A 23225-nucleotide genomic window follows, 5' to 3' on the forward strand; every position below is an offset into this window, starting at 1 on the left:
GGGAGCAAATGTATTAGCTGCTTTTCTTATTGCTGAGACTGATTACCTGACAAGAGGCAACTTGAGGGAGGAAGAGTTCATTATGGCTTACAGTTAGAAGGGACACAATTAGTCATTGTCACGAAGGCATGCTGTTAGGAAGCAGGAAACTGCTGGTCACATCATATATGCAGTTAGGAAATAGCCAGTGAATGGGAAATGTGGTCCCCCAATTCATTGTCTCACTTCTTTGGGTTTCCATAGCCTTCTAAAGCAAGTTCCATCCACTAAGCCCAAGTGTTCATACATATTAGCCTGCAGGGGTCATTTTACACTCAAATTACAAGTTAAAAATGTGTTATTGAGCATTCAGGCAGTATAGACAATGGATTGCACAAAAGAAATCTTGCTATTCTTTAAAAACATGGGGTGAGAAACAGTTCATATATAATTGGGGTCCTCTAAGCCCAAGATCATATTTTAAAACCTTTAAACTTATCATGTCATATATAGTATATGACTTAGAAGATTTCTGCTTCTATGATGTAGATTACTGCTGTGACTTTATAGACCAGTGGTTCTCAACCTTCCTAATACTGGGACTCTTTATACAGTTCCTCTTGTGGTGAGCCCCAGCACAGAATTATTTTTGTTGCTACTTCATTTTTTGCTACTGTTATGAGTCATGATGCAAACATCTGTTAATTCCAATGGTCTCAGGAGACGCTTGTGTAAGGATCATTTGACTCTCAAGGGGAAGCAACCCCCAGATTGAGAACTGTGGTTTCAGTGCCTCTTTTCAATATTTGTTCATGAGAAACCTGAGCTTCTGTTTGAACCATCAGAGATATGTCATCTAGTGGCATTCCAGAAAGCATTGTTTTTCTGTCAAAGCCTGCCATTGTTTTCAGTTATAAGAATAAAATAAGAAAATAAGAGAAGAAAAATTAGCTCCAAAGTTCTGCCTTCTCTGGCAAACAACCATCATCATATCTACCAAACTCAAATAAAATTTATTTTTCTACTTAACAAACATGTCTTAAGGATGTCCTTTACAAAACCTATGACAACAGTAAAAAACAAAAACAAACCAAAAAAAAAAAAAAAACCAAAAACATAAAAACCCAACCAAACAAACCCAGGAGGTAGAAAGCTATCTGTTCTTCTATGTATGTATGTATGTATGTACATATGTGGGTATGTACATATGTACATATGTATGTATGTACATATGTGTGTATGTACATATGTATGTATATATGTATGTATACATCTATTTATCTATCTCTATCTATCTATCTATCTATCTATCTATCTATCTATCTTATTTTTATTTTTACTGATAGAGTAGCTCTATGATACAACCCTGGCTGTGCTGGAACTCTCTTTGTAAACCAGGCTGGCCTTGAACTCACAAAGATCTGCCTGCTTCTGCCTCTCCAGTGCTGGGATTAAAGGCATATGCTACAACACTTAGTGGGCTCTGTTTTTTTGATCAGGAGTTGGCAGTTTTCTTCGGGTGACAGGCAGATTCCTAATTCATACCCCTTGACAGAAATCCATTTGGCACAGAATCAGGTATTATGGGCTGGGGACTCAGGAAGCACGGTACAGAACACTTGCAGTGGGATCTGAGAAGGGAGGCTTTCTACCTACCATGTGCTGATTGAAACATCTGCAGTCCCCTTGCTGATCCTGCTTGTAAGTCTTGGGCGGGTGAGATCCATCACATGGCTTTTCCGTGCCTGCCCTTGAGGAAAAGTGTCACACAATTGCTGGAGGATAAGGGTAATGGTTTATGACTTCCACACCTGAAGTCCTGTTCCCCAGAGGTGGCGATCATATAGAACGAATATTGCTTAGCTGGTGATAGTGTCACACTGCCATGCTGAGTTACACAGCTTGCCTGGTACCTGCAGCTAAAAAAAAAAAAAAAAAAAAAAAAAAAAAAAAAAAAAAAACCTCTTGGCTGATTAATCCCAACGCCATGTAAATAGAGCCTGTGTCAAGGAGATCATAAATGAGAAACCTGATACACTAATGGGAGCATTAGTAAGGAAGAGAGAGGAAACCATCCCCTCAGTCATCCTCCAGTCAGTTCCTGACAGCATCATTAGCCAGGTGAGAGGAGGTACATCACTCCTCAGGGTTCTGGAAGGCTGCCTGTGCCTGCCTCCCGACCCGTGCCCCAGCCCCTCTCAAACAGTAAGCATCTTCCTAACCATATCGCTGAGATTCCTTTTTCCATTCCTGTCTTCAGGAGGTGGTTATATGACAATCCTCCTATGAGAAACGCATAGTTGAGTTACCTTAATTATCAACTAGATAGATTGGGGCATGATTTATTAATATTGTCAAGGAACTCGGGAGAGAGTCTAAGAAATGATCTGTTTGACTTATAGAAATTTAATTGCATGCAAAAGCTGGATTTGAAGTTTGCTGACACTCAGTTCTTTAATTGGATTATACCCAGAGACACACAAGTGCACGTCAGTTATCTCGTAAGTATGGTAATTAATTGCACCGTCTAGCTGAAAGGCCCTGTTGAAGCTTCACCTCCCCTCGTGGCCTGGCCTCCTGTCACCACATCTGTGCACCTCTTCTTACTTTCATGGTTCTTTTGTTCTTTTTCCCTCTCCATGTCTGTCTGCCGCCTCCTCTCTGTTTTGTCTCTCTAGCCACCTCCTGTGTACCTCCTGTCTGGCCTTTCCTTCTTTCCAATCCCCATCTTTATTCTTCCCTCCATGTTCTCTCTTGTCTTCGTGTTTCTTCTCCAACAAGCTTAATCAAGCCATCCATTCAAAGTAAATCCGTAGCTTTCTCTCACAAACTCTTGTCCTCACTTCAGAAACTGAGGTAACTTCTTTTTTGTCCATCTTGTGATACTTCCACTTCAGTGACATCCCATCGTGTGAGAAAGCAGTTGAGCTGAATTTTGCTTTGCAAATGTAGAGATCTCGAGTCATGTCTTCCTTCCCACGATGCCTGAGATTTCCTCTTAGTGTGGGTTGTCTCTTTTTAGCAGATGGTGATTTGTCAGGTTGGCAACCGTGGGGTTCTGACAGGAGACAAGAAGCACTTTGGGTTCTGATGGGAGATGTAGAAGCACGTTGAGAGAGATGTTATGACTCTCAACGCTGACTTTCACTTGACCTTCATCAGCATTCGAGGGCTTATCTCCTCAGGCCAGGATTACTTCAGCATCCCTTCCCTGGTCCTCCCACTTGTGGGCTCTCATTCTTGCTGACTGTTGTTGTGACATGCACCTTCCCGAAGGGCTGTTTTTATCCCATCAAAGACTCCGTGGATTTCTCCTGCCTGTGGAGCTAAGTTCTGGCTCCTTAGTCTGACATCTGGGGCTCTCCAGGAATTAACCTTTACCTGCCTATCTGAATTTGTTTCCCTGAAGCTGTCACAGCCTTGAGATCTCCCTGTAGATTCAGAAATTGACATCGTTCTAGTATTTCTTATTCAGCTCATTTTACTTTGAGTTGTGTGACTTGTTCAGTGATAGTCTTCATTTTCTCTATATCCAAACACACTGAACGAAACACTATAACTGTTAATACAACCACAACACGACAACTGTCTTTCACCTCAGTATCTAAAAATAGCTTCTTATCCACTCTTTCAGGTTTACATAGCAGTTTCAGTCATCTGATTCCTGATAGGATGACTGCTTGATAGTACCTCAAGTTAGAAGTTTTCCCTGGTGCTTCTTAACCCTTCAATAACTAAGTTCTGCTTGCTCTTTCTGGGCTCTGATCTGTTCGTTTGCGATGACATTAACTCTAAGTCTCTGGTTTGTAGTTTGAATGTCCTTGGGAAGGTTATACATTTCACCTCTGCAGACCGTTCCACATTGATTTCGTGGTTGTTGTACTTTAACTTTCACTCACTTATTTGGAAAACCATTTATATAAATGAGCCTATTGCCTTACAAAAGGTTTTGTTTGTGTCTCCTCAAATAATGACTGAAAACATTATTTGGCATACTGTTGATAGGGCACCTTGTGTCAGGAAATGTGACCCATAATTCTTTACCACTAAGAGGATTTTCAATGCTACGCTGGACAAAGATCTCTACTGATTCTCCCCAAACACAGTGTCCTTCCTTCTTACCTGTTCAAATCAGTGCAGGCCCGCTTAGTCAAGGATTGGGTTTTTAGATATGGTCAATGTCTTACATATATTTTAAAGTGACCATTATCTTTTAAAGACTCACCCTGTGAAAAATTACTATTTACATGGCAAAGCTATGGAGTTTAAGATAAGTTTTAAAGGGATAAAATTGGGCAGTCTTACAAATTAAGCAATGTTTGCCATGTGTTGAAAGCTGATAAAACTGTTAGGTTCCTGTTCTTTATCGCCATTACCTTAAAGCACAGAGCCCACAAGTTGGGCTGGGTGTGAATTCTGCCCATTCAACAGATTCCAGATGGCATTGCTGTAACTAATATTCTCATAATTTAATTAAAAAATTATGTGTATTCTTGTTTATCTTTATGTATGCATGTATGTACGTATGTATGTATGTATGTATGTATGCATGCATGCATGTTTGTGAATTTGTGTATGCTGGATGCCTGTGAACATCAGCAGTGGATGCTGGATCCCCTGTCTAGAATTACAGATGATTATAAGTTACCATATGAATGCTGAGAAGTGCACCTGGGTCCTTCGCCATATCTGCATGTGCTCTTAATTACAGAGACACCTCTACACCCCAGCCCTTTATCTCACTTTGAAAGCTATAAGGAAACTACTATTTTAATAAACTATTTTCATTTGTAAATATTTGAAGTTTCTCCAAGTGGCAAGAGCAGATTCTGCCACACTGCTTAACACACACACAACATCCATGGCCTTCCTGTAATCTTTTCTTCCATTTTGAGACAAATTGAATGTAGAACTTTCATCACTGTTGGTTGGTTTAAGCTTCACTAGACTCTCTAATCTTTACTACATGCTGTTGTATTAACAGTGGAGTGGCTGGAATTGTTAGTTTACGTTTATGTGTTGTTTGTGAGACTCCAAAAATTCTTATGTCACTGGCTCCACCTTATGTTTTTTTATATACTTATATACTGTGTCACATGTTTATGGGTTTAGATTTGACTCATGAAAAAAAATGAGGTAGATATGTCCTAAATTCTGTTGCTAAAATAGAATATGGCCAATTTAAACCCGAGGGAGGTTGTTTGGGGACACAAGATGACAGGAAATGTAAGAAAAGTTCTTGTTAAGATGACTGAGAAGGCACTTGGCCATTTCAATTTTATGTAGGTCTATCTTTTTTTTTTCTGAGAATTGTTACATGAGGAAGAATGGGCAGTATAAGGTGAATTGAGATTCCCATGTCCTTATTCGGGTAATGAGTGATGTCTCCTGCAGCTGATAGCAAGGCTCAATAGTTGGTGCTAATATTACCCATCAGGCCCTGGTCTCAGCCCTGTGTGTGGATTATCCAATGAAATCCTCACAGCAACAGTCAGACAGCTATGATGACTTTCTTCTGAGAGCACATGTCACTGTAAATATGGCCAGACAAAAATTAACCTCTCCAAACACAAGCCCAGTGCAACTCTATAGGATAGAGTTTAAGAGTGGCAGTTTTTTCTGTCCTATCTCCCAGATAATTGAGATGGAGACCTGCTGATTTATTCAACTAACTTTGCATACAATAGCTGATCAGATGTCCCTAACACTCTATACTATCTAGTTACTTGCCAGCTACACGCCCAGAGTTACTTGGATTTACATCCCAGGCCTTTTTTTAGTTAGGTCTCAGTAGTTAAAATTAACTAATTAATGGTATATTCTACTTGAAGAATGAAAAACAGGATTAAGTAGCTTCTATAAATAACATTATTCACTGAGTATGAGTTGGACCTAGAAATCTCCACATCAACTTATTCAGGTGGTTATGATACAATTAAATATGAGATATGGCTTTGTTGTTCCTTCATTGTAATTTGCCATGTGTTGCTATAGGCCTCTGACATCCTGTTGACAAAGTAAAGGTAATATTGAGGTATTTAATTAACAAGATCTGGCTTGCACTACTTTAAATCTTAATTATCTCCCTGTTAGTGTGATAGCATACCAGAACCAAAAGCAACTTAAGTGGTAAAGTGTTTGTTTGGATTATGGTTCCAGAGTCCATCATGGCAGGGGTGGTGGCCTGGCAGGAGGAGCATGAAGCAGAGATGTCATCTATCAGTCACACCCACAAAACAGAGAGAAGGACCAAAAACAGGACTAAGAAAATGAGCCCTAAAACCCTACACCCAGTGAGGTAATTCTTTCAGTAAGACTCCACATTCTAAAGTTATCATAAACTCTCCATACAGTGACACAAAGAAAAGAGCCAGTGCCCAGGCCCGTGTTCTCATTCAAAGTCCACACCATGCAAGTTAAGTAAGTCATTTCTTTGCTATTTCCCTATAGGTAAGGAAGCTGCACGTTAAGTAGGTGATCTGTGGGCTCATTAGGTGGCAAATACCTCGGATGCAAGAAACCCACTTTTAAGGAACTCCACATGTTCTGAACCTATGACCTGACATCTAAGGAACACTGACAAATCTTAATACCAGCCTCTTTCTCAAGCTGAGATTTGGAAATGCTAGTATTTCACTTCTCTTGTCCTTTATAGCTGCCACTGGACTCAGTCAGTTTATTCTAAAGTCCTGGCTGTCCATTGATCTGGGCAATAGAAGAAAGAGTGTCATCATCTGTGGGGTGATTTTTAAAAACCCTCACTGAGACAACTGCAACATCCCTAACACTGTGTGGAACAGGAGTCCGTTCTCTTCTTCCTTTCTGGTTCTTTGATTGTTCGTCAAGAAAATAGGGGGATAATGGTATCAAAGATTCATCCACATATTATTTCCATACATTGGTTTGGCAGAGCAGTTGACTTCTTTTCTTATTAAAGTACTACTCCTTTAAATAACTACATCTCATAAAAATCTTCTCATCAAACATTTATAAATTAATGATCATCGGTCACATAAAATTCATATTTTTTCTTTAACCAAAAGTCTAAGTGGTTAATACGGATCCTTAGGAAGCCTTGTAAATGGATTGATAAGGCTAACGAAAGAGTTTAGATTTTCATTTCTGAACATTTTAACTTTTTAGGTAAGATAGTGACTCACTTGATCAATTATCTATCATAAGGTTGATGTGGGAAAATTGGGTGTCAAGTCTAGGCCTACTTCTCTAACACTTTTGCTTTCAACCAATTTTTAAATCAAAAAGGTTACAAAGAAAAATGAAATTTCTAAACTCCATCATCTTTAGCAGAGAAATTACGATTATAGACACTTATCTTTAAATCCATGGGGCTCTCCTGCATATTCTGCTTCCTGTAGCATTGTGGGGCCACACACAAAATTTGCGTTTATATCATCCTCCAAAACCCAAGTGTATTGGTTCACCTTATACAGTGTGTGACCACATAAAGACCATTCTTCCGTCCCTCTCTCCATTCTCCCTACACACATACACACACACACCTCACATTAATTCATAATATAATCATGAAAGTCCTAAGCATGTTTTCTCTGTCTGTTTCCTTTTTGTACTTTCCTGGATTGGGGCAATTTTAATCATGGTTTTCTATATAAAATAACTGTCACAGAAAAGGCACTCAATAAATGGCTTATGTTTTTAATTTGTCATACCCTAATTAAAATACTCGAATTCATAAGTTTGTTTATAATGTATGTATAAAGAGAATTAAATTGGGAAAGCTGGGGTAGATTCAGTTGGGAATTTATTTTGGGGGTGTCACTGGAAAGTTTCAGGATCGCTGTGATATGAAAAAAATTTTTAAAATGGATTTTCTACGGAAATTCCACATCCATAGAGAAGTCTGCTCTTGACATGTGGGAAAGGTTATAATTGGAAGAGAGACAAGCCACAAAAAATTCAGTGCATTTTCCACACAGTCTGGTGGTTTTGGTTCAAAGCATCCATCGTGGAAGAGAATTACCTTAAAACACATTATTAGTGATCTTTATTTGGTAAGTGTTGACATAGTAGGTTAAAAACAAATCATTCAGGTATTTGGAACAGGTTTCTTCATTGAAGGATATCCATGTCTTTTTTCTTTCTTTTTTTTTCCTGAAGTGCTAGCAGCTATTCTATAGCAACAGAAGTTAAATTCCCAAAGCATATGCCGTCCAGACATACCCCTCCCAGCTTCTCGAAGGATCTCGAAAAATAGATATCGCAGAAAACATTTTAAAGTATCACTTTGAAACAAAATTCTTCAGCCCAAACCATTTGGAGATTATTCTGATTCAGTACTACAGTCCATTTACTACATGCAAGTCTAAAGAAAGTAGTGTGTGTGTGTGTGTGTGTGTGTGTGTGTGTGTTTCCCCAAAGCCCATTAGTATAGCTCTGAGATTAGAGACTGTACATTTAGTTAGCATAAAACATAAAGGCATTTGTCCAAGCCCTGTATTATCTCCTCCATTCTGTCTGGGTAAAGTGACTTAGATAATTTGAAGTAAAAGGTCTTGTCCCAAATTGACTTCTATTCATTGGTCATAACATAAGGGACCTGAGATGGTTTTGCCTAGGAAGAGGGAGCAGGATAACCTTGGCTCATTGAATTTTAAGGTCAATATCTGATGATTTGATTACTTTTAGAAAGCCTTCTCAGATTTTCCTTAGTTTAGTGGTCGCTCCTTTCTGGGAAACAGAGCATCTGCTCTGTTGGCCACTCTCTTTCTGGCCTTTACTTACCCTGTCTGCCCAGCAGACTCCTGCGTTGGGACTGTCTCCCTTAGAGTATTGAAAGTTCCAAAAGGGCAGAGCTTGCTATACCCCAGTGGTCTGGGTCCAGCCCAGCAAACACGGTGGACAGCTGCCGTTGACACAGAAGGCTCAGCCCATCTGCACTTGCCTTTGGCACTTGCAAAGTTCTTGAGAGGACACATTTGATAGAACAGCACTCTGTGTCTGGGCTGTTGGTTAGATAAAGCCTTCAAGGGGTGCTCTGCCTGCAGAGTCTGTAGAGACAGAAAAGGAATGATGAGGAAACACTTCTCCTCCTTTCTTCCTTTCCTCTCTGAATTGAGGATTCGGCCAGGTGCTCTATAATCATTTTTGTTAATTTTAGTACTAATAGTCATCATTCCCCAGCTCTTATTCATATCATAATGATTTGGTCAAGAAAATGATTGATGAGGAAGAGATTCTGAGTTAAAGAAGGTGACAGATGGGGAGGGGTTGAAATATGAGAGGGTATGAATATTATATGCATGGGTGAAATTGTCAAAATACAAATTTAATATTTACCAAAAAAGGATGGCAGATGCAGTGATGAGACAAAGAACATGTATGTTCCCTTGATAAAGGAAGAGTTAGTGCTCAATTTTGTTCCCTTGTTGCTCTCAGGAACTGCATCGTAAGAGCACAAACTCTTAAATGTTTGAAGGTAAACAGTATGCAAGTATTATGACAAATATTCTTAATTTTCAAAAACACTTAACTTAAAAGTACAGGCCATCTATAATTCCCAGAGTTAAGACCTGTGGCCATATCTACAATTCACTCACTTGGCTTCATCAGCTAATTATGTAATTTGGGGGCGGGGTATTAATCTTATTTACCTACAAAGGCTGCTCTGCGAAATGGGCTGAGATTCCCTTCATGACTGAGACATCCATCACAAAACTCAGAATAGCATGCCTGCAAGTTCATTTACTATCCTTCAGAAAGGAAGATCACCTGATATGCTGTGCACCTTGGTGTGATGAGGATGGATAGTTACAGAGGAATAAAACGGGATAAGCTGGAAGGCATGGTCCGACAGTAATAAACTCTAAGAGGTTCTGAACAAGGCCAGTTTGCTGGAGTCTCCTGTGTGCCCACAGCTTCAGAGGTAAGCGCAATCACGACTTCTGCTATATGTTCGAATGGCTCCCTGAGAACCTTGTGATGAATTCTAGACAAATGTCTGCAACTTGCTTTGTGTAGATTTTGGGAAAGAATGACAGAGGACCAGGAAGTAACTGTGCAGCTGCTGTGATTTCGTCAGAAGCCAAGCTGTTGTATCCCATGCCCCATGACTGTCTTTATTTTCAAAGCTGATGTTCTAGCTCTGTTTCTACTTCATTGTATCATTATATGATTTGCCTATATTCTGTATAAGATTATTTTCTGTCTGTCTCTTTATCCAGAATTGTGTTCCTGAGATTGACTTGCACTGACTACTCCATGTAACAGAAATAGGCTCATTTCATGGCTTTGTAATTTTCTCTTGTGATAATATTCCACAGTTCATTTATCAGATTCACTCTGCAGATACTGGGAATGCTGCAGGTAATACTGACCCTGATAAACTTCTACATATCTTCAGGACATCATCACCAGACACAAGTAAAAGTGGAACTCATGGTTTATAAGGGGTGTTTGCTTTTGCTCAGTACTCTCATTTGTTCTCCCTCTCCCCCTCTCTTACCCTCCCTCTTCTCCTCTTCTTCCTCCTTCTCTTCCTCTTCCTCCTCTTTTTTCTTTTTCTTCTCCTTTTGAAATTGGCTCTTATCATGTGACTCTAGTAGGGCCTGAACATGCATTGTAGTGGAGAATAGCTTTGAAATTTCTGAGATCCGCCTGCTTCTGCTGGCTAGTATTAAAGACATATGCCCTTTTGTTGAGAACATAATATAGTTTCATCATTTTACGCTCACTTTGCTTCTCTCAAAAACTCCTACATACACCATCTTGCTTGCTTTCAAATTCATGACCTTTTTTACTTTAACTGTTGATATATGTATATATACATATATACATATATATGGAATATAATGTATTATAATATATACTATATTATATAGTTCTATAATTAAAATAGTATTTAATCATTATAACATATTATAATTGTTTATTATAATATATTATATATACTTATATAATTGTATTATACATAAATATATACTATATTAAATTATATAGTACACATTAAAATGTATATCATATAACATATTACACATAATATATGTCTTATATAATTGTGATATTATATTATAATTAATTATAATTTATGTTATAAGAATATATATGTATTCCTAAATACATAAATATAACCTGTTTTGTCTATATGAAGTTGCCTGAAGTACATGTTTTAAGAACCGACCATTGGCCATTGTAAAGCTAATTCTTACGCACTTCCCTGGAAAGTGAGAAGACAATTTCTCCCACTTTCACTATTCCTCACTTGCTTGTAATTTTTTTTAGCTAAGGTTGAGGCCTCTTGAACGTTCTGCCTTCCACTTTAGCTTGCTTGTTGATATAATCCTTCTCCAGGTCATATTTAGGCAGCTATGTTGATGAGACTTCCCAGGAGACGCAATTTCACAGAAAATACCTTGTTCCTCAGGACCTTACACTCTTTCTGCTCCATCTTGTGAGATGATCCCTACACCTAGGTGTAAGAGTTTTGTTGCAGATGTATCAGTTCCATCTGGGCTCTGCAACTCTCTGTTTTGAACAGTTGTTGTTTTCTTCAATGCTCTCCCTCTATTGCAAAGAAGAGTTTTCCTGATGAGGGGTGAGAACTACACTTATCTATGGATACAAGGACAGTTATCTATATGCAGAGATGCATACAGGGGTAGTTGTAGTTTTCCTTGAGGATTTATTATTTCTGTAGCTCTGGGTGGCTGAGCACTACAACTCCTTTCAAAGATACTGAGCCAACCAACAATCCAGGGATGGAGGATTCCACTGACTCCACATGAAATGTTCATGTAGTTATATTTTTGTAGGAGATTAGCGCAAGCATTAAAAGATTTCACTGGTATTTCCTTAAATAATGGTGAAGTTGAAATGTATCCCTTAACCATTTAGAGAATTTTATTGCCACTTTTTTCTTTCCCCATTAATCTTTTCTTTAGATTGAAAAGTTACTCTTTGAAGGCTTTTGAGACAGTCTTTTCATGTAGCATGGGCTGGCATTAACCTCCAAGCCATTCTTCTGCCTCAGTCCCCAAGAGCCATGATTTCCCAAATCATTCTTTATGTTTTTGAATATGAGTACCTTATCAGTTATGTACTTTACAGATATTGTCCCCCTTTGATGAGAAAATATAAGGTTTGAAGAAATCAATTTACCTTGCTTCTTTCATGCTTTGTCCTGGTTTTGTGCTATTCAATAATCCCTTGTCTTCAAGGTCACAGTCCTGTGTCTTATAGAAATTCTGTTTTCTTCTCTTTTACGTTTAGATATACAATCCATGTAAAATTGATTTTTGTGTATAAGTTAAGGGTGAGCATTCATTTTTCCCATATGGATATCTCTAGTCAGTTCAGAACCTTTTATTGGAAAGCCCATTATTTATCCACTATTCTGCCTTGCACTTAACTCATAAATCTGTGTCTGGTGAACCTTCTTCTGAATTGTCTGTTATTTTGTTATTTCATATTAATTTATTTTAAAAAAATCCTTTCATGCTGTCCTAGCCATTAGATTTCCAAAAGAGCAGTTTCCTATTAGGCATTATAGGTATATTAAATTTTTGTTAAACATTTTTTATGTGTGATTCTCTTAGATATTCTTGGACAGATGTTTTCTATATTTATTTATATTAGTGCTACTAGTCATTTTTGACATAGGTGTTTTCTAGTGTTCAAATGGTTCTTTGGTTTAAGAACTCAGTTCATTGGTAAAATGCTTGCACACCATTTGCAAGGTCCATAACCCCTCCCCTCTCTCCACACACACACATACACGAGAGAGACATAACACTTTTTTCTCTGTGTCTGTCTGTCTGTCTGTCTGTCTGTCTCTCTCTCTCTCTCTCTCTCTCTCTCTCTCACACACACACACACACACACACACACACGAGAGAGAGAGAGAGAGAGAGAGAGAGAGAGAGAGAGAGAGAGAGAGAGAGAGAGAGAGGTCCTCACTTGCTTGTAAATTTTTTTAGCTAAGGTTGAGGCCTCTTGAACGTTCTGCCTTCCACTTTAGCTTGCCTGTTGATATAATCCTTCTCCAGGTCATGTTTAGGCAGCTATGTTGATGAGACTTCCCAGGAGATGCAATCTCACAGAAAATACCTTGTTCCTCAGGACCTTACACTCTTTCTCTCTCCACACACACACACATACACGAGAGAGAGAGACATAACACCTTTTTCTCTCTGTCAGTCTTTCTGTCTGTCTGTCTGTCTGTCTGTGTCTCTCTCTCTCTCTCTCTCTCTCACACACACACACACACACACGATAGAGAGAGAGACAATAACAGAGAGAGAAAGGGAGACAGAGAAGGAGAGAGAGATCTTTAAAAATATATCTTTTTATTGGATATTTTCTTTATTTACATTTCAAATGTTATCCCCTTTCCCCATTACCTGCTCCCCCCAGAAACCCCATCCCTTTCCCTTTCCCCTGCTTCTATGAGGGTGCTCCCCTACCCACCCACCCACTCCTGCCTCTCTGCCTTTGCATTTCCATACACCACAAAATGCATCAAGCCGTCACAGGACTAAGGGCTTCTCTTCCCATTGATGCCCGACAAGGTCATCCTCAAGAAATTAAAGTCTGACTTCTATTTTCCTAAGAGGGAAATAGTCTCAATTAAATAATGGGAGTTACTATTAGCAAAACATCTTTCTTCATTGGTTAAAACTATAGTTCATTCTGATAGCTATGATTTCATTAGTTTTATAATACTTTACTGTTTTAGATACTGTCGTGAAATTCTAAGTCTAGATACTGTTTTCGGACATAACACATCTATTTACTGCATTTGTTTTCAGGATTGAGCCTTTGTCCTTAGCATCAGGTACAAATTTCTGCCATTGCTAAGGCTCCTATATTTTCAATTGCTTTATTGGATATCACCTTCTCAATGAAACCTTAGGAGGTTAATATATGATGTGTGTGTGTGTGTGTGTGTGTGTGTGTGTGTGTATTCCTCAGAGATCTTTGTGGCCAATATACCTTCAAATATATTCAGGGAATGACACTGTTATGTACCATGTACTGTGTATGTGGTAGATGCTCAACAAATATTTGTAAATTAGATTTAGTACTGGCTGGCAAGGTTTCCTGCATGGTATTCCAAGGTTTGGCCCAGTCCCTTTCTGTATGTTTTTAGACACACAGGAGATATTATGGTATAAGGATGTGAATGTTTTAGTCAATTCAATTAATGGGAACGGGGGAGGGGGACTATGACGCCTTGTAGAAAAAGAAATATTATCTTCTTAAACATGACACCATGGTTCAATTATTTATTTCCCCATTGCCTGAAGGGAAAAGGAATTTTGATCATTTTCTGATGTTACCTATTATTTCTGTTTAGAATTTATATGGCTATGCTCATTAAGGGGAGAATACAGGTTAAAGCCTTCATGTGCCTGAGTTTCAAAATTATATATAAGTATCTAGGTGGTTACAAATAAAGATCCTCAGTTGTAATTATGTATCAGAATCATTGGGGAGAAAGCTATAAAATATCCACTGAAGAGACTCATACCAAAGTCATTTCTTTCTTAAGTGGTGTGACAAGAATTTGTGTTTCTGTAAGTTCCTAGGCCACACAGGCATTCCTCTCCCTGCCCCACACTGACACCACTGTTACAAAATCACAGAAAGCAGGGGAGTTTGCTTCAGTGTTCCTTTGAATGTGACCTCCAAAGGCAAGAAAATTTGCATTCTCTCCTTGTTCACTTGCTTTGGCACAAATGACATAACACATGCTGACAGTTTTAAGTATGCTATGAGTTTGGTGGCATCCACAGAGATGTCTAGAAGAGGTACAGGGTCTCTATAGCTCTCAGCAAAGGTACAAAGAGGAGAGGAAGTGTATCCTTATACTCCTTTATTCTAGCACAGTTTATATATTCACATCCTCTCCCTCTCTCTTCCCTTCTCTTCTCTCCTTTTCTATTTCCTCTTCCTTTCCATCCCCTCTGTTCTTTTCAGTGAGAGTAGCAAGGTGAGTTGTTAGGCCATATTCTTTTCTCTTTCCAGATGTCTTAACATCATGAGTGAACAGAAGTGTGAGTCTGGGTTCATTCACACAGGTTATTTGTTTCTACACACCATTCCTTCCAACATACATTTTAGAAACAAATCTTTACCATGCAGAGCCTGCGTCTTTGAAGCATAAGGTGTCTAGGGTCACTGCCCAGAGGAGGACTTCGGAGAATTTATAGTGTCATTGCACTGCCAATGTTTTCTTTAATTTTGTTTGCAACTACTGGCCAGAGGTATCCTGCAAGCTGAGGTGGCTCTGAATGCTAATAAATATCCCTAAGGAGCTCTTAAGGTTTCACCTAAGCTTAATTACAATGTGTAAATATGAAGACAGCCCCGTTATTGATGTTAATCATACAGCTAATGCAGGAAGGGAGAGGATAGTAATGAAATAAAACTTGATTAAGAAATGGCCTATTAGCCTATCCAAAGTGAAATACTCTCCTGGTGCCTACATGGAATACCAGGTTAGCTTGGCTCTAATTATCTTCTGTTTCATGGTTCATTCCATCCCTGTGCACTGTGCCACTCTGTCCCAGGTTTGAAGCCTTTTCTACCATTTATTTTATATTCTGTAAGGTATCTTCTGAATTTCAAAAAGGCCTGGGTTCAGGTGCCAAAGTAGTCAAGGTTTCTTAGTAATTACATTCTTTGAACTCCATCCTTCAAAAATATGTCAGGTTGATGTGCTGTAGTTTTGTACAGAAAACACGTTGGAACCAGCAGGTCGCTAATATACACATACACATATGCGTACATGTACACATACATATACATATCATATACATTTGAGAAAGAGTTTCTCTGTGTCACCTTGGCTTCCCTAGATCTTGCTCTGTAGACCAGACTAGCCTCACCTCCTGAGTCCTGGAATTAAATGTATGGAATTAAATTAAATGGGACTACCATGTCCCAGTCTTAGATTTCTATATAGTCATCTATTCAACATTTACTATCAATGTACTTCATAGCAGGCTCTCTGAAAGCCTTTGGGAAACAAGAATGAGAGTGGTAGTACCTTTGGTTAAAGGAACTCAATTGGTGAAGGCAATTAGATACTGAGGGGAGGAAATTGCAGGACTGGAAAAGGTAGCATGATGATGTGCTACTGACAGAGACCTGAAGATCTCAGGAAGAATGTAGAAGAGGAACAACCTATTCAGCATAGCAAGGATATGATGACTCCAGATATAGCTTCCATATTTAGCGTGGTTTGGAGAACTGGAAGAATTCATCAAGTAGCAACAGAATGACACAGCCAGAGACACAAGGCTAATCACCACCTGGTATCTCTGAAGACTGCTGGAAAAGTACATATATATTAGGTTCTATACATGACTTAGTGGTGTTGCCCAGGGAAGAGGCAGACTCAGATTCCATGGGTTCAAATCCAGGTCCTTCCATGTCATAGATGTCTATGACATCATAGTCTAGAAACTATTTCTCAGACCTTAGAGAAGTAACTTAACTCTTCAGTGTAAGTGCCTTAACCTGTCTGAGTTTCAGTTGTCACTTGGGAAATGAGGATGATAATATCATTTTTCTCAGAGTCATTTCAAACACAAAATATTTTGTTATGAAGCGTGTTCTTCACACAGTAAGTAAATTCTACCCAGCTAGTGTCATTCATCACTAAATGTAACTGCCTGCAGTTATGGCGAACCGGTTACTGGGTTACCTGGAAGGAAAGCTGGGGATAGAAACTGGGTGGCAAGAGGAACATGAGGCCAAGACAAATTTCCTGCTCAAGGCTCAAAGTTTAATGGGGGTCTCCAAATATATATAGGTGGGGGAAACCCACCCCCCAAAGGCTGGAAACTTGCAGAAATGGTTCGCATGCTCCGCGGGTGGCTAGTGTCAGGTGGCTAGTGCCTCTCAGGAAACTTCAGGTCCTTGGAGAACAATGGGCTTTGCCTTGGTCTAAGTACTCCAGCCTAGCTGGAGTAGGATTATGACTAGCACAGGAATTCCCACTCAAAGGCTGGGAAATCTGGGAAAGGCTGCAAAAGTGGGAGAGGCACTTCACCTTGGTCAATGTCAAGTTCCTGCCAGGTGGCATAGTACCCCAATATGGCTTTCTATAACTAAATGCTTAATATAATAATTTCCATTTGCTTTTTCCACAACCTATCCATTCTACATTTGTCTTTCCAGATATTTTCATGTCAATTCCACATCTCTTTCACTCTAGGACTTGGGGTCTTTATAATTATGGTGTGTGTTTCTCTTCTGCAAACCATATCCTAGATGTCTTGTGGAAAAGAGAGAAAAGGTACTGTAAGACCCCAAAAACCGAGGGTGTCCCAGCACCCCACGCCCTGGAAGGCGACACTAAAACCACTCGTGAGAAACGGTCTCGATGCAATAACATGACAGCAGAATTCTGGGTTCCACAGCCGTACACCATGCAGGGCTAGAGGACTGTGGTCCCCGTGCAACTGAAGTCAGGGGTATTTAAAGGGGAAAAATCACAAGACAAGGGTTGGAGGACACAATTCACAAGGCAAGGGGTGGAGGACAAAACATGCATGGAATGGGGAAGTACAGAATGAGGAAGTAAGGAAGGTTAGAGATTATCAGGAGCAAACGTCCTTGGGGCATTGTATAGTTAAACTTTGGAACTAGAGCAGGGTGGGCTATCTTTTTCAAGCTGAAAGCAGAAAAACAAGTTATTCTGTGCTGGGCTAGTTGTTTAGAGGTCTAAAAACATTGAGTTGGGGGTCTCTCAGTACAAGAGGAAGAACTAGATTGACAGTTCAAGTATGTTCCTTGTGGAAAGTAGGTATGACATTGCAACAAACCAAGTGTTCCCATTTCTGTCTTAGATGTGACTTTATAAGAATCCATGAAGTCAAAATCTGTTGCAGTCCACACAATGAATATGCTGTCCACACGTAATTGCTTCTCATGCTAAAATTTTCCATAAAATCACAATGGTATAGTGGGCATATTTACAATTGTGTAAATGGATAAATCAATAAATAGTGGAATCAGCACCTTGGAGCTACTGTGAATGTGTGTCTCCTTTCAGTATTGTTTAGATGGAACAGACCCAGGGACTCCCACTTTATTAGCTTCCAGCCACTTTACAAGTCTCTCCAGTCACAGCCTACCTGACCATCTTCTCACTGCTTCAGCTCCTAGGGCCAGCCAACACTGTCTTCATTGTTTGCTCCATACTCCAGATCAGCCATGACCTCTCAGATTCATCAGAATAGTTCCACAGAAGTGAACAGCCTGGTCAACTTGCACCTGTGGGCCTCCTACGGCCTCCTACACCTACCTCTTTCTGGGCTTCTTTTTTGATCAGGTTGATGTTGCTTTGGAGTGCATAGACCACTTCTGCTAATTGGTTGAGGAGAAGCACTTGGGCTCCAAGAGCATCTTCTCAAGGGGTGAGGGGTGAGGACGATTGGCCGAGGAGAAGCACGAGGCTGAATAGAAGCACGAGGTCTCCGAGAGCATCTCCTCAAGTTGCAGAATGATGGGGGGGGCATGTGAGTGAGGGGCATGGGACAACTGAGCACTCTTCCAGGATGTGTAGAAGCCATCTCAAGATGAATGGGGTAAAACCCAGGAGGCCATGAAAGCTGCCTTGGCCCTGGAGAAGAGCATGGATCGGCATGCCCTGGGTTCCGCCCACACAGACCTTCATCTCTGTGACTTCTTGGAAAGTTTCTTCCTGGATGAGGAGGTGAAACTCATCAAGAAGATGGGCAACCACCTGACCAATCTCTGTAGGGTGGCAGGGCCACAACCAGCGCAGACTGGCTTGCCCCAGGCATCTCTGGGCAAATATCTCTTTGAGCGCCTCACTCTCAAGCACAACTGGGAGGCCTCTGTGCCTTCCAAGGGGCTCCCTCCTCTGCTCTGCACCAGCCCCCCTCAGGACCTCCACCTGAAGGAACCTCTCAAGCCACTAGGGAGCTTTGTAAACACAATGGAGTCTCTTCCCAAGTCTTGGATCAAGTAAATTAAAGCTTTCTGAAACAGAGAAAAAAAGTCAATAATGTCAATAATCATGATATCACTTTGATCTACACAAATATAAAAAGAGTCAAATCTTAATGTTTGGACACTCAAGTTTTCATCTTGTGTTTACAGCTATGAAAAAAAAATTATCAAATTCATTATCTTAGACCATTGTAGAGCAGGACGAATGAGTCTTGGGAGAGAGAAGTCAATGTGTTGGTGTTTGGGAAAGTAACTACTAATTGAAAGGATAGAAAATAATACAGCCTAATTCTAATGACCCCAAGAAATCAGTAGTTTAAAATGCTATCTCGCTTTGTTAGAAACTAGGTAAAAGGTCACATTCCAGAGCCCACCCTTTGTTTAGACCTAGCAGAAAGGCCTTGAATAGGTGATCCTGGCCCCATAGGGTAACTGGAAATGGGCTAAGCTTATCTTGCTTCTGTAAACTTACGCCATTACCCCTAAGCAGGAGTTCACGCAGCTGTAGACATTATAGAAAACTAATTGGTTCACTGAGCCCAGGCTCCGATAATTTAAACTGATTGGCCTAAAAACTATGGAGTGGTACAAATCAATTGGCTTGCATTTCGCGGGCTCTCCATGCTAAGAAATGATTGGTTTGTGATTCGCGGGCTTTTGTCGTAAACTTATAAAAGCTGTCGCAATTCAGCACTCGGGGTCCATAGTCCTCTGACCCTTCTGGGCTATGGAACCCAGAATTCTGGAATAAAGAAATCCTCATGCTATTGCATCGAGACCGTTTCTCGCAAGTGATTTGGGTATCGCCTTCTGGGGTGTGGGGTGCTGGGGCACCCTCGGTTTTTGGGGTCTTACACTAATATCAGTTAAGAAAGTAGAAGGCGGAAAATAATCCTGTGTCCTCCTCAGTGCTGGCTCACTGCATCTGATGCACATCAAAAGCCTTCACTGGGCCATTTTGGCAAGAGGTGGACTTCTATCAAGCTCTTCCGTGAATTGGAATTTTATAAGACTTTGTGGGTTATAAGAGAAACCTGTGGGAATACAGTTTACCTGAGAGTCTTCACGGTACCTGAGATATGTATTATCAGGTGGCTTGCAGGGCAAAGATAGCAAAGAGAGCATTTGGAGGAGGGGGGAGCTGTTGGAAATGGGCATGGATTTGTAGACAGCATACCAAATCGTGCGTTCCAGTCTTTCACATAAAAAGCACAAAATTTTCACAAAAATTGCTCATAATCTGATGCTGCAAGTTTGCCCTTCTTACTTCCTGGAAGATGCCTTCCTGTAAGAGGCAGCGCTGGAATGCAGGGGGTGGGGGGGGGGAATAGTTTGAGAAACAGCAACCGGGCAATTCTTCCTCCCAGTGTGAATAATGCACTGTGTGGTGACAGAGCCATTCAAATAGGTCCAAGAAGACTTCATTTTGTCTAGGGCTAAAAATGTTGCAAAGTCAATGGCACAGGCTGCTGCTCTTCACCGGGCAGCTGTCATGAGCTGGCAACTCAGGCAAGACTATTATTTCTTCTTTTACCCTAGAGTTCCTGTCCCTTTCCTTAGCCCAGCATGTGGGAATCGCCCTTGTCAGTCTAGGCAGGTCTTACAGTGTATTGAAGAACAGGCTCAGCTCCATATGGCTGTGTTGCCTTATGCATTTTCTGGTGGGGTGTGTGAAAAATCATTGTGTTCCTATCTCCGTTGGGGATATCTGATTTGAAAGCTCCGATGTGAGAGAAGCTAAAATTATCTGCAAGACATGTTCAATACAGTGTGTGGGGGTGGGGGGAATCGTGCAGGCCATTTCTGCCGATAAGCGCTGCGGTGGCCGGTTATCTCTGGCGCCTCTGTGAGTTCCACCTTGGCAAAGGAAGTGGGCAGTGGACGCTGTCACTGGTGGGCCAACTCTTTAAGTGACGATGTCTCCAAGGTTAACTTGGTTATTCTATCCACTCCCGCTCCACTTTCTTCAGCAGAGGACTGGATTTCTAAACTTCAGGTTTTGCGTTTTAGAGTACAACCAGATGGAAAGGAATGTCTCTCTTCTTGACATGGGAGGGGTAGTTGGGGGTGGGGCTGTGGATAAACGCCTCTGTAGGGGAGACAGTGGAGTGAGGAATGCTCACCGAAGCATGGTACTTAACTGAATGGCATTTTCTTTTCAACACCCACTCAGAGAGTCTAAAGGAAAAGACTTCTCTGCTTTGTGAGCAAGAGAAAAAGTCTCAGATCACTGGAGCAGCAGCAAAGCACCGCTGGAGTTTCCGCTCACAGTGTCTCGCCAAGCAGCTGTGAGGACATTTCTCTAGCCCAGTGACTTTTTAAACTTATTAGAGAACTAATTTGATAAGCAGAACCTTTTGTAAACCCTCTCTTATATCATCCCAAGGAAAATGTTAAAAGATAATCTTATTACACAAGTTACAAGATCCCATGTGCAGATAAGAGAAATTAACAATTCTTTAACGCCAAACACTAAGCTTACCTTTCTTTAAAAAAAGTTGATAAATAGATTGATAAATAATTATAATTGATAGCTATTAGTTATTGATACATGTGGTTGGATTTGTACTTTAGGTAATTTTTTTCTAGAACTGAGACAAGCTGGCTCACGCGTGTTATACACCATAATATTTTCAACTGTCTAATGGTAATATCAACATCTACTGATAATTCATATTTGTTTTTCCAAATAATGTCACTCAAACCATTTAATATTTAATTTGTGAATTGTAGGAATGATTCAGTGGGTGAAGTCTTGAAGAAATAAACAAGTGTGTCTGAGTTCAGATCCCCCATACCCACTAAAATGGTAGGCATGGTGGGGAATACCTGTAATTCCTAACCTAAGAAAGGGAGACAGGAGGATTCTTCTACCTGCTGCTCACTTAATCTAGCAAAATTAGTGAGTTCTTTAACTGGGTCAGTTTTACACCTGGCTAGAAAAATGTAGCAGGAAAAAAAAGACATCAATGCCAATCTCTGGTCTTGTTACAAAGTGGACATATCTACATCCGTGTAAATAAGATTACACATGTAAGTGTTTTTTGTGACCCTCAGTAAGGGAAATTCTAACTGATAAAAGTCAGTTAGGCTTGGTCAAGAGTTGAAAATTTGCAAAGATTTCTACCCGTATAGGAGATTATAATATTTTTCAGTTTTATGCATTTCATTATTTTTTCATACACTATATTTTTATCATATCTTTTCCTGTTCCCTCAGTCCTACCTAATGCCCCTGCATCCCTATCCCCTCAGCTTTATGTTCTTTGATTCTCTCAAAAAAAAAAGGGAAAGAAAAGATTAAAAAACAAAAATAAAATGAAACAAAACAAAAACCAAGAAAACAAACAAACACAAGAACACAAAAGACAAAAAACTCCAAACCATTACAAAAACAAAACAAAACAACAAAACCCCACACAGACTGGTGGAATCTGTTTTGTGTTAGCTAGCTACTTCTCTATTCCTGAACATCAGGCCTACCCTGGAGAGGGCTGCTATACACAGTGTCATTATATTGGAGAAAGCTGATTTTTTTTCCTTTCCAACAGGAATCAATGGTAAATAACTGCATTTAAAAATTATTAAAATTTTCATATAACGTATTCTACTCACAATCCAACTGTTCCCAGAGCTTTCCACCTCCCACCCACCCAACTGTAGCTCTGTTATTTCCCTTTAGAAATCAAACAGGCAATCAAAAAAAAAATGAAAAAAAAAATGTAAGAAACACACACACACACACACAGAGACATACACACTTCTTAAAAACAAATGATCAGAAAACATAGGTATAGATAAAAGTCTAGCAAGGCAAAACAACAAAAATACCCAAACGTAGCAATATAACACAAGCCTATAAAAGTAGCATGAAAGAATGACGAATTGTGTGCTGGTCATCACTGCTGAGTGTGGAGCCTACCCTAAGGTTTGGCTAAACATGACCAATAAGACTCTGTTGGAGAAAAGTGATCTTTCCTTTGCTAGCAGAGGCCAATTGCAGGCAGCTTGCTTCTTGGTTAAGAATGGAAGCTCCGTGTTCACTGTCCCTTCCCAGCACTAGGACCCACCTACGAAGCCAACACAGCTCTGTGCATGCTGCCACCATTTCTGTGACTCCCAGTGGGCATCAGTCCTGGTGTGTCTTGAAGACACTGTTTCCTTGGAGTACCCTAGCTCCTCCTCTCTTCTTATAATCTTTCCAGCCCTCTTGTCCCCACAGCTCCCTGAGCCCTTAGGGAGAGGAGTTTAATGGAGACATTGTATTTAGGACAGAGTGTTTCAGAA

The 23225-nt window shown here is 40.1% G+C and overlaps 1 protein-coding gene and 1 pseudogene across 4 annotated transcripts in view; both read left to right on the forward strand.

Moving 5' to 3' along the window:
• The window catches only part of Sorcs1 (sortilin related VPS10 domain containing receptor 1), a 534948-nt gene that overhangs the window by 127101 nt on the left and 384622 nt on the right, over positions 1-23225 (forward strand). The window lies entirely within an intron of this gene.
• LOC127684345 (ferritin light chain 1-like) lies at positions 18178-18958 on the forward strand (annotated as a pseudogene).

Source organism: Apodemus sylvaticus, chromosome 1 (assembly GCF_947179515.1).
Source record: "Apodemus sylvaticus chromosome 1, mApoSyl1.1, whole genome shotgun sequence".
Lineage (NCBI taxonomy): Eukaryota > Metazoa > Chordata > Mammalia > Rodentia > Muridae > Apodemus > Apodemus sylvaticus.